Raw genomic sequence first — 18,791 nt, forward strand, 5'->3', positions numbered from 1 at the left:
TGTCACACTGCAGCTGTTTTCAGGTTTGTAAGTAATAGTGAAATTTAAGAAAACTTTGCTGCTACAAAGAGTAACCTAAAACAAGCAAAGTATAAGATCAATTTAATGTTTTGTCTTCATAACTGGAAACAAAAACTGTGTCTTGGAGAAACTATGTTGATATTTTTACCGATGGTTTTCCATGGTTACATCGAGCTTCAGCCTATAGATTATTAAAACTGATGACAAATATGCATATTCTTCATGATATGTTGTGATATAACTGAGTATCTTTAAAAAAAAGACAACAAAATATTTGAAAGAGTCAATTTAGACATAGTGTCTGGCCTTGATGAGTCGAAAAATTCATCAAGGAAGCAGCCCACACACATAAGTGCCTTTAAACAGTGGTATAAACTTGGGGGAAAACAATAAGTTACAGAATTCCCATGATGATCAATGTTTACTAAGATGGTTGGGAAAATGAAATATAAGTTGGCTTTGGTCTCTAATGAGAGACCTTAATTAGACCAAGGGGAGAGTACAGAACCTTCCAGATATGGGAAATAATATAGGCTAATGTGAGACTTGTATGCCATTGATACATTGAGTATTAAATGAGTAGATATTTTATTATTTCACTAAATATTCAACATATATATATTGAGCTCTTACTATGTCCCAGGTATTGAGCCAAGGGCTGTGGGTCCCAGAGAACAGAACAGATGTAGTAGGCTTGGGGACTTTGGGTATTGGGAGCGAAGAGGAGAGGTAGCCAGGACTCAAAGTCAATTCTTTTCACCAACACGAGTTCATTGGAATTCTGTCATGATGGGGAAAGATGTTAGACAATTGGCTTACAATTCTAAAATGTTAGTTTTCCTAGAGAAAAAGAAGAACAAAATAGCCTTCATTATACAAATACTCTTTTGGGAGATACACAAATTATGAAGATTAATGATGTAATCGGAGCTTGATGCTAACAATATTAATAAAATATCAGGGATGATGATTGAGGGTATTCTTTCCATTCAAATTCCCAAAAACGTGATCTAGTTATTAGCCAACAAGCACATACATTAAAGGAAACAAGGCTGAGTGTTGTGTTTGAATTTTCTCCTAAATCCAGACATTATTAGAGTCAGGCTCACAGTCAAGAATACTAATGAAATACTCATTGACTGCTTCCCTTACCCAGGACAAATGGCCACTGCAGATGGAAAATATTATAATTGGTTCACAATCTCCGAATTCATATTGTTTCTTGAATTTAGTTTTAAAAGGGGAATAGAATGTTTTGTCCATATTGTGGATTGGTTTATAAAGGAAAAGTTCAAGTATATTTTGATCATTCACAGTTAGCTTCAGGGTTATTTATAGCAAACTTTCTACCATCATTTTCTTAATACTTAATAGTGTCATACAAAATAATGTATTTTTATTTGCTTAAAAATAAAATATCTAGATTTTGCCTTAAAGCAGGAATGTGTGAGAAAATGGACCACAGCTGAAAATGCCAATTCTGTTTTTCATTACCTAGAAAGATAATTCATGTTGTAACAAATACCCAAGTATTACACACGTATACTCATGTTTAATATTTATTTTGAACTCAATAATGTCTGTGTCACTATTTTATACTATGTAAATATAATCTATCATTACTCGTGTATAATGAAATTAACTACATTCTTATACATGCATGCAAAGTTTTCGATCAAAATCACAATAAAAAACATAACTTTGTACAATGAAAAACAGACCCTTAATGAACTGTTTGATAAGCATCAAATTTCTAGAATCATACTGTTATTTTTTTTTTCTCATCATTGTGTGGGACCTGCCACATGGCCACAGTTGATTGTTCCAGGGGTAGGCACAGATCCAAGTGGTACTAATAGGTTATTTTGCTGAGAAATTTAGATCAGCACATTAGGGAGGGAAACCATTTTCTCCTCAGGGCTGGGTGTGCTATAAAGTTTTACTAGGGAATTATCAGAAGTGATTTTCCTTACTATATCAAGATAGCTAAACGACAGCTACCAAGAATAAAGCAGGTGAGAATACAGCAGATACAAGAGCACAGAGGGAACAGGAACTCCTGGCCAGTGCCCGGGGCTTCTGCGACCATTGTCTGCCCAGCTTTACCCTTGCTCAGGACCCACAGATGTTTTCTCACATGACCCTCCCAACTCTGTGTAGTAGCTTTAAAAATATCATGTTAAAAATGTGGAACAGGGTGATGTCAGGAGGATGGCAGAATAGGAAAACTCAGACCCCCCCTTCCCCCACAGAGACACAGATTTAACAACAAATGACAAAATACTTCAGAAACCAGTTAAAAGATCCCTGCATCCCAGGCAAGGACCAAGCCAACCACACTGAAGCTGAGTAGGAAACTGCGACCCTCTGTCCTTTCCCTCATGAGATTTTCTCATTTACCCCCCTCCCCTGCACTGCTCCAAGTGCTTGGGGGTAACAGGACAATGTCTATGCCAGTTCCTCCCTTCTGATTCTTTCTTCCCTGTGAGTCTCCTTTACTCCTCACACGGAACACTTCATTTCTGACACTTCTGATCACCAAACATGTGGAGGTTTCCCTGGCGTCAAGCAGGTCTCTGGGACACCAGCTGGGTATCCTACAATTTAACTCAGCTCTGACACCATCTACCCATAGATGTACCATCAGATCCCACAGATTAAGGGCTCAGTCCTACAAGACTGCTCCCTGCTTCAGGTGTCTATCACAAGCCAGAGGTCTCCAGGTTACCCACCACTTCTGTTTGAATTGGCTACAAACTGGAGGTTTCTACAAACTTGGAGGTTCTTCTCAGGTTCAATTAATCTGGTGGAGTGACTCCCAGAGGAAGTCAGGGAAATATTTACTTTTACCAGTTTACTAAAGAGCATGGTAAAGGACATAGATGAACGTCTAGATGAAGAGATAGGTAAGGTGAGGTCTGAGGGGGTCCAGGTGCTACTATCCCCATGGAGTTGGCGTGCATCACTTTCCAATGTGGATGTGATCCCCAACATAAAAGCTCTTGGAAGCCCCTACTGTTGGGGTTTTTAGGGAGGCTTCCTCACATGGGCATGACCAATTATTAACTTCATTTCCAGCTCCTCTTTCCTCTCTGGAGAATGTGGGGCTGAGAATTCCAAGCATCTAATCACAGTTTGGTCTTTCTGGTGACTAAGTCCCATACAGCAGTCATCCAGGAGCCCACCTAAGTCACCTCATTAGAACAAAAGACACTCTGAACACCCAGGAAATTACAAGGATTTCAGAAACCCTGTGTCAGGAACCTGGGCAGAAACCAATATATATTTTTCTATTATCTCACAGGGCTGAAACCCCCAACTCCCATCTTCTCCCTGGGAAGAGACAGGAGTAGAACACCCATCAGACTGACCTTTAGGGGGGCTGATGAGGAACTGGTGTCTGTCTTGCCTTGAGGGTATCTAAGTACCATCAGGAACAGGGTGCCAGGTTGGGTGTCTCTGAGAACAAAGACATAAACCAGGTACCAGAGTCTGAAGTACCATATATTGACACTAGGTGGAGACCAGGACCATGGTTTACTTCCACACCAGAGAGGCTGCAATATCTCAGACAGACATCAGGGGAGCTACTGAGTAAACACTAGCAAAGACACAAGACAACATACAAGACAATTGGACCTAACAGACATGTACAGAACACACCACCCAACAATTGCAGCATACACATCCTTCTCAAGTGCACGTGGAATATTCTCCAAGACAGACCACATGTTAAACCCCAAAACAAGTCTTAACACATTTAATAAGATTGAACTTATACAAAAGTATTTTCTCCAACCACAGTGGAATAAAACAAGAAATCAATAGTGGGAGGAAAATAAAATCTACAAAAATGTGAAAATTAACAGTCATAACTAATGGTTCTAAGAAGAAATCACAACAGGATTTTGAAAATATCTGGAGATATATGAAAATAAAAATACAATATACCAAACTTTGGGGATGCAACAAAAGCAATACTATGCAAGAAATTTATAGCAATAAACACTCATATTAAAAAGAGTAAAATCTCAAGTCAACAACCTAACCTTATACCTTAAGGAACAAGAAAAAGAAGAACAAATTAAACCCAAACTCCACAGAAAGAATGAAATTAATAAAGACTAAAGCAGATATAAATGAAATAGAGAATTGTTTCAAATAGAAAGAAATCAACAAAACCAAGATTTGGTTTTTGAAAAGCACAACAAAATTGACAAACCTTTAGGTAGACTAAAACAAAAGGGAAAAACCCCGAATATCTAAAATTAGGAGTGAAATAGGTGACATTACAAATGACATCATAGAAATAAAAAGACATATGAAAAATTATATGACAAGAAACTGGATTACATAAAAGAAATGGATAAATTCCTAGAAACATACAACCTAACAAGGATGATGAATCATGAAGAAATTAAATATCTGAACAAATGACTAGAGAGATTGAAGCATTAATCAAAAGCTTCTCAACAAAGAAAAGACTAAGTAGTTTCACTAAGAAATTCTACCAAACATTTTAAAAGAATTAACATAAAAGAGGAAGGGCACTTATTCTCTGAAGCCAGCATTACCCTCACCAGACATAGACACAACAAGAATAGAAAACTAATGACCAATATACCCGATGAATTTTGACAAAAATCTTAAACAAAATACTAGCAAACTGAATTCAACAGCATATTAAAGGATCATACATCATGACCAGGTGGGATTTATACATAATGTAAGGATGGTTCAACATACGAAATCAATCTATGTAATAAACTACATTAACAAAAATGAAGGTGAAAAACCACATTATCATCTCAATAGATGCAGGAAAAAGCATTTGACAAAATTTAACACCTTTTATGATAGAAACACTCAACAAACTAGTAATAGAAGAAAATAATCTCAACATAATAAAAACCATATATGAAAAGCTGACAGCTGCCTTTATACTCTATGAGGAAAGACAGAAAGCTTTTCCTCCAAGGTGAGGAATAAGGCAAAGATGCCCACTATCACTTCCATTCAATTTAATACTGGAAGTTCCAGACAGAACCATCAGACAAGAGAAAAGAAAGAAATGGCATACACACGTGCAAACAAGAATTAAAATGATTCTGTTCACAAGTGGTATAATCTTAAATGGAAAAAAAAAAAAAAAAAAAACCCTAATGATTCCAAAAGTCTATTGAAACTAATAAACAAATTTTTGCAGAATACAAAACAGCACTCAAAAATAAGTTGCATTCCTATATTCAGCCATGACAGATCCAAAGGAAATTAAGAAAACAATCCCATTTACTAAAGCATCTAAAAAAATAAAATACTTAGGAATAAACTTGACCAAGGAGTTTCAAAACTTGTACACTAAAACTAGTGTACAAAACATTGTTAAAAGAAATCAAAGAAGATACAAATAAATGGAAATACATCCCATGGATGGGAAGACTTAATATTATTAAAATATTCATGCTACATGGACATAAAATAGTATAAAAAGTTGGTAACATTATTATAATCAAGCTATTAATGCCCAAACTATACAAAGATGGCATATTTTATGCTTGTTTTGCACCTCCTTTTTAATGCATTAAATGTCATGTAGTTTATTTTTTATCAGTTCATAAAAAGCTTCTTACTTATATTTTGTAACTGCCTTATACTCTGTCATACCATGATTCACTTTATTCTATATTTTGTTTAAGAAACAATATTATCTGTAGCCTTATATATTAGTAAACTAGTCATTTTACACCTGTAATACTTTTTCTGTAGACTAGATCTCTAGAAATTGAATAACTTAGCAAAAAAGATTATGTGCATTTGTAGTTTTTATAAATATTGCAAAAATTTTACCATAAAGGTTGTACCAACTTATACTCCCAGCAGAAATGTGTGAACATACTGGTTACCCACATTTTTGGTCCACAAAATTTAACCTAACTTTTTGAACATTTTCAACACGATAAATAAAAAGTAACATTTCAATGTGCTTTAAATAAATAAATGTGGCTAAATATCTCTTCATGTGTTTGACAACTACGTGTACTTTCATTCATCGCCTTTGAGTATTCCTTGGGTGCTTGTTACCTACTGCCAGTGACTGAATGTGAATTTTTATAAACATGAATGCGTGCAGTCTTCTCTTCATAGATGGTCACCCTGATTCTTGGATATGTGCTTGAAATAGCCTAATTTATATATTCAACTTGATCAGTCTTCATTTTTTGCATTTTATTAGTACATATCAGTTTTTTTATTGGCTCCTGGACACTCATAAAAATTATTTTGTGGAAAGGCAATTAAAACAGAATGATAAATCCTACAAAGTTATACCCAACAGTATACAGGAATATGGGAATATTGCCTAATCCAGAATTGGGGAAAGTTTTACTAAGGGTCAATCCTGACTGTTAGATACAACATAACCAGTAAAATAATGGAGGGAGGGCATTCATTAAAGGGGGAGGAATATTCATTGTTGCTCAAAGTCAAGAAAACATGCCTTTAAGAGATGTGAACCACAAATACTCTTTTAATTTCGGAAGCTGAAGTCGCCTTGGACCTGGAGCTGCATATCAATTGGGAAGGTAGGTTTTGTGACATATGAGGCTGGAGAGATAAACGACAGTTTAGACGCTGGAGTTTACACTGAGAGCCCCTAAAGGACTGTAGGCATCCAAGTGACGCAGAGTCGTGCACTTTAGGGAGAAAATACTTGCTCAGTAAAGACCGAGGAATGAATTGGAGTAGTGATAACGGTGGTGGAAATTATGCAGGAAAGACATCGTGCAGGATTGAAGGTGAGGAGTCAAGGAGAGGTGCGTGGAAGACCGCGCAAACCAGACAGGGCTTACCTGCAATGCATGATTTTGAAAGTGTGGAGTTGTCTGGAGGAAGCTTTTAGAAACAAGGAAAATATAAAACTTGGAGGCACCTGAGATACATAGATGCATATAACAGCATAGAGGAGCCCGTGGGACTTTAGCTAATCTCTAACTGGGGACACAGGGAAGCATCTAGACTGGGGTGTTAGACACAGAGGACCACCCCCCCAATTTAGAGATCTGTACGAAGTGGCATCCTTAGGGATGGAACTGATTTTTTTAAAGGCAAGAAGGTATAGTAAACATTTTTTAAAACAGGTTAAAGATATATTTTGCTTATCACATAGTGAACTTTGCAGAGGTCACAATGCAAAGACAAGAGTAGTGTACAGTGAGAAACTGGATCCTGGGAAAAGAATCACAGAGCATTTTGAGAAAGGGAATTGGGGGAAACAAATAATAGGTGACCTGAAGGGGATAGTATAACGGGTTAACAGCAAAGAAGACAGGAGGTAAATGGTGCAAGGTGAATTAGCCTCAAGCATTCAGATAAAAATTCAGGCAAAAAATGCCAACGGAGGTGTCAAATAAGGACTCAGGTGAAGGTTAGAGGTTTGTCAATGCCAGTAGGCAGTCTGAACTTGGTGTTGTACTTGTTTGTTTTAAGGAGTGCTTGGGGATTAATGCAGACCACCCTCACCTGGAAACCTTTGTTTCATTGATGATTTCTTTTTTATCCTTATTAATAAAATAGTTGTATCATCTCAGACAACCACTGAGTTTTCAGAAAGTTTCATTTTCTATATGTGCACTAACAGAACTGCATTCTCCGACCTTTGATTGGACTAATATGCTATGAAACTTCTGAGTTTTCTGTGTAATATTTGGATCAGAGTCTAGTCAGGAAAGAGAAGCTATATTAGTTTATTTTAAGAGAGAAAATATTTTTAACTTATTAGCTCTGGGTAAGGTTATTAACTTGGCAACTGAAAAGGGAAAAAAGTGAAATTATTTGGAAGGAGCAGTTGCAGGAAGCAGCTGTGACACCTACAAGAGGACAAGCAGATCTAGAGGCCACAGTTACCGAGCCTGGAAGCCTGGGGTGGGGGCTCCGGGCTGCTGAGACGCAGACCCTAGGGAAGGGCACGCTGCTCTGCTTGGGCTGGCTTCTCTGGGTTTGGGGAAGGAAACCCAGGGACAGGGACTCAGACCTCTGAGCTGATGTGCTGAGAAAGCTGCATTGAGTTTGGTTCTGCTGTGTTAGAAAAACTGCAAGCTGGACTCAGGTGCTGCCAGGAGAGGGCGCTGCTGATGCTGTTGTTGCAGCTGCTGTTCTGAAGAAGGGTTGCAGGAATGAGAAGCTCAGGAAAGGAGGCGGAAGGAAGGAGTCCAGAGCTTCAGCCTCCCTCTAGCAACTTCTATTGGTGGAGTTTATCAGGGAAGCAGCTGGCAAAGCAGAAACGTGGTTTTCGAAATTCCAGCCCCAGTATCACAAAGCTGAGTGTAGAAGGATGGAGTTAGACCCGGAGACCATAGCAAACAACCAGCACCGTATTCATCACTCACAGTGTATAAATTATACCTGAATACCTGACCCAGAAAAACTGCTTGCCTCTAATTATATGTGTATGCATGTGTGTGTGTGCCGTGTAATGTATGCATAATATATATATGAATATAAGTATGTACCTTTATATCATTTATGTGTATAGAGATGATTATATATATGTATGTAAAATGTATCTACTGCAAAGACCCCCCCCCGGGGGGTAGTTGCAAAGCCTCCATCCTTAATAAGTAGACAACAAGGTCCTACTGTAGAGCACAGGGAACTGTGTTCAATATCTTGTGATAAACCATAATGGAAAAGAATATGAAAAGAATATATATTTATGTATAACTGAATCACTTTGCTGTACAGCAGAAATTAACACAATGTTGTAAATCAACGGTACTTCAATAAAAAAAGAAAAGCCTCCATCCTTTAACCATTCTTAACATGCACTTTCTTTAAATATTGTACTGTGAATTTGTTTTCATTCTGTTTTTCTTGAACTGTTTCTTTACCTTTAGTCATTTTATTTAATATTGGAATAAATTGTCTGCTGTCTTACAGCAGCTAGAAACATTACCCATTGCAGCCATAAAATCTTATTGGCCTTAGTGCATGAAAAATGCATTAATATCTGGCTTGCAGCTCTGGCCGAGCATCCTATTTCCTTGTGAGAGAAAGGGATCTGCCTGTCTGCCATCTGTCAGCATTTTCTCTGGTACAGATTCTTCTTTCTCTGCTGCTTCACCTGTGGGCTGTATACTCATAAACATTGCTTTCCAGGATGGTGCTATTACACTCAGCTCCTCTGGCAGCAGCGTCTGGAAATCCATTTGTCTGACTCTCTCAAATCATGCAAAAATTTTTTTTTTATCTTCTACTGTGCACTTTTCATCAAGCCTAAATAATCATCCATTTTTTAAGTTACCTTTTTGTTCACTCCAATAGAAATATTATATGCACAAATATTTATGTGCATATAATAAAGCCGTGAGTAGAGCTGCAGGGGAAAATGAATATACATTTAAGTAACTTGAGTACTATTATTTCACAGATACTTAAGCCCTCGTGGGTAGCAAGCTGTTTGAATTCTCATAGACGTTTACTCGAGGAAAGGAGAAAACAACAAATGGCTTAATAGGAGTAAACCATTAGAAAGAATAATATATATTGAGTATTTTTAAAAATTTATGTTTTTATGAACCAAAACACTTGTAGAACATAGGTTACTTACTCATTACGTCCCTTTATGAGAAAACTGACCAACTGCAAAGGATAAAATTAACATACACGTATTTCGTATTTCATCGTTTCACTAAAATCTTTAGTAAATATTTCTCATAACATTTCAGAACTCAAACATGCATTAGTTTGCATTATTTTATTTTATTTAAAAAAATATTGGGGGTGTTATAGCATTAGGGGTTCATGTTCTCATAAGCTAGTTTGTATTATTCTTTAACAAGTCCCATAATAAGGCTGTGAAGCTGTATAGAAAATTTTAAATCATATGAATAAAGATTAGTTCTGTGCTAGAAAGATAACACATTCAAAGTATTAGAAGCACAAATTTAAATGGTAATATCGAATGAGAGTATTTTAGAGAATGTACTTACTGTATTATTTAAATTAAAAGATGATAATTTGATTTTTCGCTTGGAAAGGAAAACCTACTTGTTGGTGGGGAGAGAAACTAATTTGTCTAAACTAAAGCTGGCAGTCTAACAAGAACTATTTTTCGAGTGCTTATTCCAAGTATGATTTGAGAAATATGAGACTGTGCTAACATGACAATAAAGAGAACCAATTAAAGCTGGAAAATCAAAGCTTTTAATTTGGTGAGTTTCAGTTATATCGCAGATAGTAGAAATTGGCCTTATTTTTCCCCAAATAATTCACGCATACAGTAATATTATTGATCGACAGATATATCCTTTAAATTTTTTTCCCAATATTTTAGTGAGCATCTTTAAAGGACTCTAAGGTTCTATATATGTTGCGGTACCCACCCCTCAAAAGGGCCCCCAATGACACGTGTGTCTTGGCACTAAGGCCACCTGTACTCCCTTCCCTTACTGAATAGAGCTGACCTGTGTAAGCAGTAAGCTATTGCAGAAATAACTGGTGTCACTTCTGAGGGTAGATCACAGAAGACTGGGTGTTTCACCTTTGCAAGCTCTTAAATCTCTGCTCTGTGGAAGCCGATTGCCAAGTCATGAGGACACTCAAGAAGACTGATGCAGGGGTCCAAGTGGTAGGAACTGAGGCCTCCATCAATAGCTGGGAAGAAACTAAGGCCTCTGACCAACTGCCCTGTGAGGAGCCATCTGGAAAGTGGTACCTGCAGCCCCGAGCAAGCCTTGAGTTGACTGCAGCTGTATCTTGACTGCCATCTTGTTAGACACTCTGAGCCAGAAACCACGCAGCTAAACTGCTCCTAGAATCCTAATTCTAACCTACAGAAACAATGTAAGATAAAGAATGTTTACTATTGTTTTAAATTCATTGAGCATCGGTAGGTAACTAATAAAAATGCATTTAATATTAACCTTGAATTCACTGTTGGGGTGATATTTTCAGGCATCAATAGGCAGCTAATACATTTATGTTCAATGTTAAGCTCAAATCTCATGAGAGAAGAAACTCAGAATTCTACTTAAGATTACTCCAAATCAGTCATAAAAGTTTCTTACGTCCTTGAAGACTAGCTTGGTGATTATTATCAGGCTGTTCAGTAATTAAACATTGACAAATGCGCCTGAACTTAGAAAGCTTTCTTTTTAATCACAAAGCCTGTGCGCGCAGAATATCAAAGAAAAGAGGGGTTACTGCACAGACACAAAATGGTGACGGTGGTCGTAGGTGATCATTTTGTTGTACAGCAGAAACTAGCACTATACTGTAGAGCAATTATACTCCAATAAAGATATAAATAAATAAATAAATAAAAGATTGCAGATGTAGCAGCAATATCACTTCAGCTCTGATAAGCCAATGCAAATAAAATCTAAAGATTTAGTGATGGTCATGACACAAATTTGAAAATGAAAATTTCCTTGAGCAGTAAGCTGATAAAATGTCATGAGCTCTGGATGTGATTAATCATTTGAGGAACTAACCAAATGGCTGAATCTACACTAACAACTGAAGACTATTGGGGAAACATGCAGTTCAAATCAAGGTGACAAGCATTATCTCAAAGGAAAAAACTGTGATTATACTACCTACAGAAGCCTAGGCTGTTTATTTCGTCCCTGTTTGTAGGAAAAATAATAAACTTAATGTAACGCTGATTAAAAAAAAAAATGCCATAGACTTTTTTTTAGAGAACATGAAAAGCTGATGCAAAATTTCATATGGAAAAATAAAAGGCTACAAATGGAGAAAAATTGTGAAGAATGAGTGTGGGGGATGGATTCATCTACCAAATATCTTTCTAAATTTGGTGGAAATATACAAAACAATAGAAAACTGATGAAAGAGATATAAGTTAATATATGACAGAAGGGTATTACAAATAAGGAAAAGATAGGCTAGTCAAATAGACATATTTAAATGTATTATTAAATATATTTCACTTATCCGTATAGAAAAAAACTAAATTGTATCCCTACTTCAAAGCATATACAAAAACAAAATTCGGATGGATAAAGGTCAGATATGAAAACTCGAGTCATAAGAGTAAGCATGGAGTCTATGTTTAAGACATCAGGATCAAACAAAAGTAGTCACCAAAAGCATGCACTATAAATGAAAAGATGGACAAATTGGCCACATCAACATATATTTTAAAATTCTTTGAATACAAAGACAACACAAAAACATAGGTGATTAGAAGAGAATATTTGCAATGCATATTATCAGCAAAGGATTTGTTTCTAGAATGTATAAATTGCTTCTACATTAAGAAAATATCAAAACAATAATAACCCAGTAGAAAATAACTGCAAAGCTATAATAACATATCTGAAGTGCCAGTAAATATATGGAAAGATTTTCAGCCTTGTTAGTAATCAGCAGTGCATTGAAACAATAAAATACTATTTTTCACCCAAATAATTAATATTAATATTAAATGTTGTCAAGGATATAAGAAAATAAGAACTCTTTATGCATTGCTGCTAGAAGAGTAAATTGGTTTAAGCATTACAGAGGGTCATTTGACCAATTTCATTATATTAGAATGTGTATTCATCTTAATGCACAAAATGCTATTTATACATGTCTACCCTAAAAATGCTCACCTTCTGCACAAGGATGTTTGTTGTAACATTGTTCCTAATGACAAAACTGGAAACAACTAAACTGCCCCGCATTATGGAGAAAATAAATAAGTAAAACTTGCTAATCCATTCAAAAGAATAGTATACTTAATATGAGTGAGTGAAATCTCAGTGTAGTACTGCAGATAAATTGCAAAACTCAAACCTTGAAGGAAAGAAGCAAGTCGAAAATAGACACACAGACTAAGAGATTTATGTAAAAATTCAAAACACCAATAGCTATATACTGTATGCACAGGAATGAAAGAAACCAAATTTCTATGAGGAGGGAGGAATAAGTGGAAAAATGGGAGAGGATGGGTGAAAGAATTTAAGCTGCATCTGGTTTATAGACTTGGCAGAATATTGACATCTTTTAAATTGTAGTGTAGGCATATAAAATTGTATTCAGTGATAAATTTCAAGAAATTATTAAAAGGAGAAGAAGATGTTGCTGGAATATTCTAAAGTAAAATAAACATGGATATTCAAAAGAACAAAGGAGTTCCAGGCCCTAGTGTTTGCTTTGCCACTAATTTCTGCTGTGATCAGGAAAATTATGCTTTCCTCTGGACCTCAAATTATCACTGACCACCAGCCAGCTTTGATATCCTGAGAATCCCAGGTTCTGTGGCTGTGAAACACCAAGGGATCTCCTCACAACAGCATTTAGGAAAGTATTTAGGAAAGGAAAATAAAACACATGTTATTTAGCAAAAAAAAAAAAAAACCCATTTTAAACTTTGAATTTAGTCTCCTTTTATTTAATTCCAGAGTTTAGCTTTCAAAGTCTTAGTTAAAATGCTACATCTTGGGTACTTGAGGGAACCCCTTCTAACAGCCCTTTAAACCATCTGCTAAAAACAGCTATGACGAACTGGGCTGCAATTAAAAAGATGGAATTTCACCCTGCAGAATTAAAGCAACTTGGAGAAGACTTGTGTTCTATAAATGCTCTCCCAATCTGTGTCCCAGTTCACAGGTATAAAAATATATATGTGAATTCAGACTAAAACAGAATCAGGGGAAGCATTTATTTTGCCAACATGTGATTCCTCTTTTAATTTTAGAAAGCAGGGTTCTCCTTGCTAATGTCAAATCTGGACTTAGCTGAAGGTGACACTTCCACAGCCCTCCAGGTTTAGTATGAACCTAGATTTCATTAAGAATTACACAATTAGACTGATAAAATTGGATGTGTATTATATTTTAATATAGAATCAGATGACAAGTATAAATAAACACTCAAGAGTTGCAAAGATGGCACCAAACACGCCTCCTTCCAGTTTACATACACATTTCTGTTTTGTGTACCTAATACACGCTAGGCACTGTGATGGCATACATGGTAAGACAATCGATATGTCTGCTTCAAATGAGTAAACATATGAACGGGAAAGGTGGGTAACAAATAAGTTGTTATAGGTATGGCAGGATGCTCAATGAAACTATTTTTATCTCATTTTCAGTCAAGATTTTCATCAACACAAATGAAGCCACAGTCAAAGTAAGGTGAGACCCTGCCATGAATGACTTCCCTGGAAGACATGATAAAATTAAAATTAAACATCTGCTCTGTCCAGAAAAGATGCATGCTGAATGATCACTAGGGTACCAATCGATAAGGACTTTTCCAGTCCTTTATCTCCTCTCCTATCCTGCAACTCAGTCCCAAGAAGGAGAAAAGAGCTTCTGGGTAATATGTTAGGAGAAAAGGGGCAGAAACACTAGGTGGAAAAGAGAAAAGAAACTGACTGTGGTCCCTCCTACTTCAGGAACACAAACAGGGTCAGAGAAAAGTCTTGACTCTAAATGAAATTTGATTTTTTAAAATAACCACTACACTAGAGTAGATATAGGAATCGCTAAACTGAGAGTTTTGTGAGTAGAAGTAACCAGAGTGGTTTTATTATTTAAAGATGATTAAGACTAACACAAATTGTAAATCAACTATACTCCAATATAAAGTAAAAATCTAAAAAAAATGAAATACAAATTGCCGTGTATAAAATAGATATGCAACAAAGATATATTGTATAGCATGAAGAATTACAGCCATCATCTTGTAATAACCTTTAACGATGTATAATCTGCAAAAATACTGAATCCCTATGCTGTACACCTAAAACTAATATAGTATTGTAAATCAACTATACTTCAATTAAAAAATTGTGATGAAAAATAAAAAAAATAAATCTCTTACTAAAAGAAAATAAAAATGATTAAGAAAATGCTGGGACTTACCCTGAAATTCATTGACGTGTCAAAGGGCAAAACCCCATGGAGTGATTATGAAAGCACAGAGAGAGAAACAAAAAAGATAAAAAAAATTAAATGTTCATTCAATGTAATATGACAAGTTATAAGAAGGGAAGTAGAGTGTGCTATGAAATTCTATAAAAAGAAGGATCTAAACTTGTCTGCAGATCAGCAAAACCTTTCCAGGAGACCGAATTTAAGCTCTATCAGAAGGATGAGAAGAAATTAAATAACATGCTTTGTGTGCGTCATCTGTTTCAGACACTGCATGATTTAAGCATGCAGACACTATTATTATTTCTATTTCACAGACAAGGAATTTGAATGGCAGAAAGTTTGATAAACTTGCCTGAGTGATTTAACAAGTGATTGGTGGAACCAGAATTCAAATTGTTATCTGCAGGGTTTGAGAGCATTAAATCCTAACCAGATGCAAAATTGACTCAAGAAGTTTGGTTCAGTCTAGACTCAATAGGCAATTTAAACAGACAGAATACTGGTGCTAAGAGATATTAGATACTTGCAGAGAATTGGCACCACTACACATAAAGGAGAAATACAGCTTCTGCTACAGGAAGGGGATTGATGTCAGGATGGTCCTGAAGTGAGTACCGTAGCCAGTTACCTACACGCCATGTTTCAAAGGGCATTAAAAGACCCCTGACTCTAGTGTATTTCCCTCACTAGCCTCATCTTTATACCTGAAATTCTCTCATGATTTAATGTGTTGCAATGCCTAATCAAACATATATTTATTTTCTCCACCCAGGCAGATGCTACTGCCTTAGAAGAAAATAGAATTTCTGAATAATAGAGCCTAAAGGAATAAGTGGAAAAGTTTTATGTTTTGAAGAAAGAACAAAAGTTCAGGGTGCAGTATCTCTTCTGGAGACATATACTTAGAATTTCATTGAAACTGGAAATGCTATGAAATAATCTTAAAGACATAGAATTAGAGACGAGTAGGAAAAACTATAGCAGGAAAAATGCAGAAAATATATGTGTAAAAGAGAGAAATGAACCAATTGAGCACCTTGCCTTGATAGCTTTGACTTTGGCCAGTCCCAAAGCTAAAACTAGGTAGAGCCTAGATGTAAACGTGATACCATTGCATGATGGCATTTATTGGTTTTGACATATGGTGTGATTAGGAAACTTACCAGAGTAAATTGCAGCAATTCATGCATCATTTAACAGAGAAAATGAGTTTTTGTAGAAGTAACTAGTGTAAAATACATTATATTGTAATGAAGTATAAGCACATAGGAAATAAAATTTAGAAGTCAATGCTGTGACACAACACAGAATTTCCACAGGATGGAAAGAGTTTCCCCAGGATGGTCCTGAGGTGGACACCATAGCCAGTTCCCTACATGCTGTGTTTTATAGGGCTTTAAAAGGACCCCTGACCTTAGTATATCTCCCTCACTAGCCTTGTCTTTAACTGAACTTCTAGTACCATTTTAATATCATTCTCTTTTTTTTTTGACCAAAAAATAAATCTTTATTCCTATGAGCCACTGAGACAAGGAGATCATTTGTTACTGCAACACTGCTTAACGTGGCCTGGCTAATACAGGGGAAAACAGCAAGAAGACTGTCTCTAGTTGAAGTGAGAGATGCAGTAGCCCAGTCCGGGGAGGTGATGGAGGAGTGGGGACTTCCTCTTAGCATTAAATCTGTGAGAAGGTTAGCCCTGGCCAGGAGTAATATCATTCTAATATCACCAAATATCATTCTAATATTGAATGCTGGTTAAAACATCAGCCCAATGAATAGGTGTTTACTGAGAAAACTGTAATATGTAGGTGGTATAAGGTAATTCATCAAATGAAGTTTCTTTGTTCATTGATAGGAAAATTATCTGTCGCAAGGAGGAGTAAAATGGAAGTTGACAATTTAAAATCTTGTAGATAATTTAAACCTAAAATGGCAATTAAATGACCCATAATGTAAGGAGAATCAAACTTTTCATCTCTTTCTTTTCTGGAAGGCTAGAAAATAGGGATTTCTGCCTTCTTGGAAGAATTAAACAAGTGGATTCTACACTTCCTTCTCTGTCTCACAGGCTCTTGCCATAGCAAGAGTGACTTGTCCAATTGGAGAGATTGGTGAAAGTTTGAAGGACACGTGGGTCACCAAGTTGGGGTCTTTTTTGTAAGGGAGAGCCCTCCCGGGCTTCAGCTTCGATTCCCTGTGTTCCATCACTAGGGAAAGCCGCATCCCCGGGCTTTGCATCTCCAAGATATGATTTCTGGAACCATCAGAGTCAGTGCAAACCTCACCCTCCCCTTGGTTAGATCCCAAGGTCTGGACTGGGAAAAGGCAGAGAATCCCCAATTCGACTTCAAGTCCAATCCCAGTCTACATCCTCCAATGCGGCTCTAGTGGAAGTAAATTTTATGTTTCTATCCCGCTCTGGTCCTGGGTCTATTTCTACTTCAAATCCAGAGTGGTAAGGTTGCGCTAATTTGGTACACTTGATTATTATCTTCAGAAACTAAATATATATGAATTTTTAAATACATTCATTGATATTTAGAAAGTTTGGACTGTCTTTACTTATTCTATTACTTTGAATGCAAAAACAATATAACAAAGTGTGACATTAATTTTGTAGTAATTTGTTTAAATGTTTGTCTGCCTCTGGTAAACTGTAAGCTGGGTGAGGGCAGTAATTCTGTCTGTTTAGTTCAGTCTCATGACCAGAGTCTAGTGCTGTGTCTGTACATAGACAGTTCCCAGAAATGATTCAATAAGTGAATCCAGCAATTATTTATTGAATCCACATCATCCTAGTTCCCCAGAATCCTACACTAAACACTGTAGATACGGTTTCAGGCGTCAAAGAACTTTACATTTTCTATCCTCTCAAAGTCTCTCTCATGGGCACCCGCATGGCAGCACCTCTCACAAATGAAATGTTCACAGAATAAAAATTGAGAATCTGCTTGTGATGGTATCAGAACCATCTAGGGGTTGAGGACGTAAAAGCTCTGAAAAATTAACTTGCAAAATTTTTATTTTTCTTCCTTTTATCACAGCACCAACATGCTTGCCTACTTCCAGGTTACTTTTGCTTGTTTATTTTCTATTTCTATTCGACCGGGAGATGAGTTGGTAACATCCACACTTCGGCCTGGCCTGTTGGACTTCAAAGCAGAATTTTTCATAAGACAAACTTTTTGACTAAGATGCTTTCCTACTTTCCTCCCTCACTCCTTCCATGAACAATTCATTCTGTGACCACAATGCTATTCTTTCTAGAAATAATTCATTCCTTAAAGGAAGTAATGGAAAAAAACACTGAGAAAGGGGGTGAAATGACTGATGGGGTGGGGTGTGTAGTTTGATGTATAAAGTTTGTCTCTAATTGGCTTAGATGTGAGCAGGACTCTGGAATAAAGGGAGGGAGAAAGTTGTGCCAAACTACGGATGGAAAATGTTCGGAGCACAAAAGACAGAGTGTGATGGTTCAGGGTGAGAACGTGGGTCCCTTTGAAGAACAACCAAGAGGGCCAGTGTGGGATGAGACATGCTGGCTGCCGAAATAAAAGGCAGCCCATTTCTCTCTTCCCTCTCTCTCTCTCTTTCCCTGTGACCTCAGTTCTCCCTGGGCTGTGCTGAGACCCTCCTCAAACGTTTTTTCCTTTCCTTTTTTTTTGATGGTTGCAATACATTTTCAAAAATTAAAGTATAATTGACATACAGTTTTCCTTTTCTTAACAAACGCCTCGTATGCTGTTATCAAGCTATAGTAGGATTTAATCCACTTTTCAAGCTGTGACTGTTCATTATTTTGCAAGAAGCTACAGGACAGGCTTATATTCAATACAAAAGCAATCCTGCAACTCTAAAGGCAAGTTGATTGCTTCAAAC

The sequence above is a fragment of the Hippopotamus amphibius genome, chromosome 3 (genome assembly GCF_030028045.1).
Source record: "Hippopotamus amphibius kiboko isolate mHipAmp2 chromosome 3, mHipAmp2.hap2, whole genome shotgun sequence".
Taxonomy (NCBI): Eukaryota; Metazoa; Chordata; class Mammalia; order Artiodactyla; family Hippopotamidae; genus Hippopotamus; species Hippopotamus amphibius.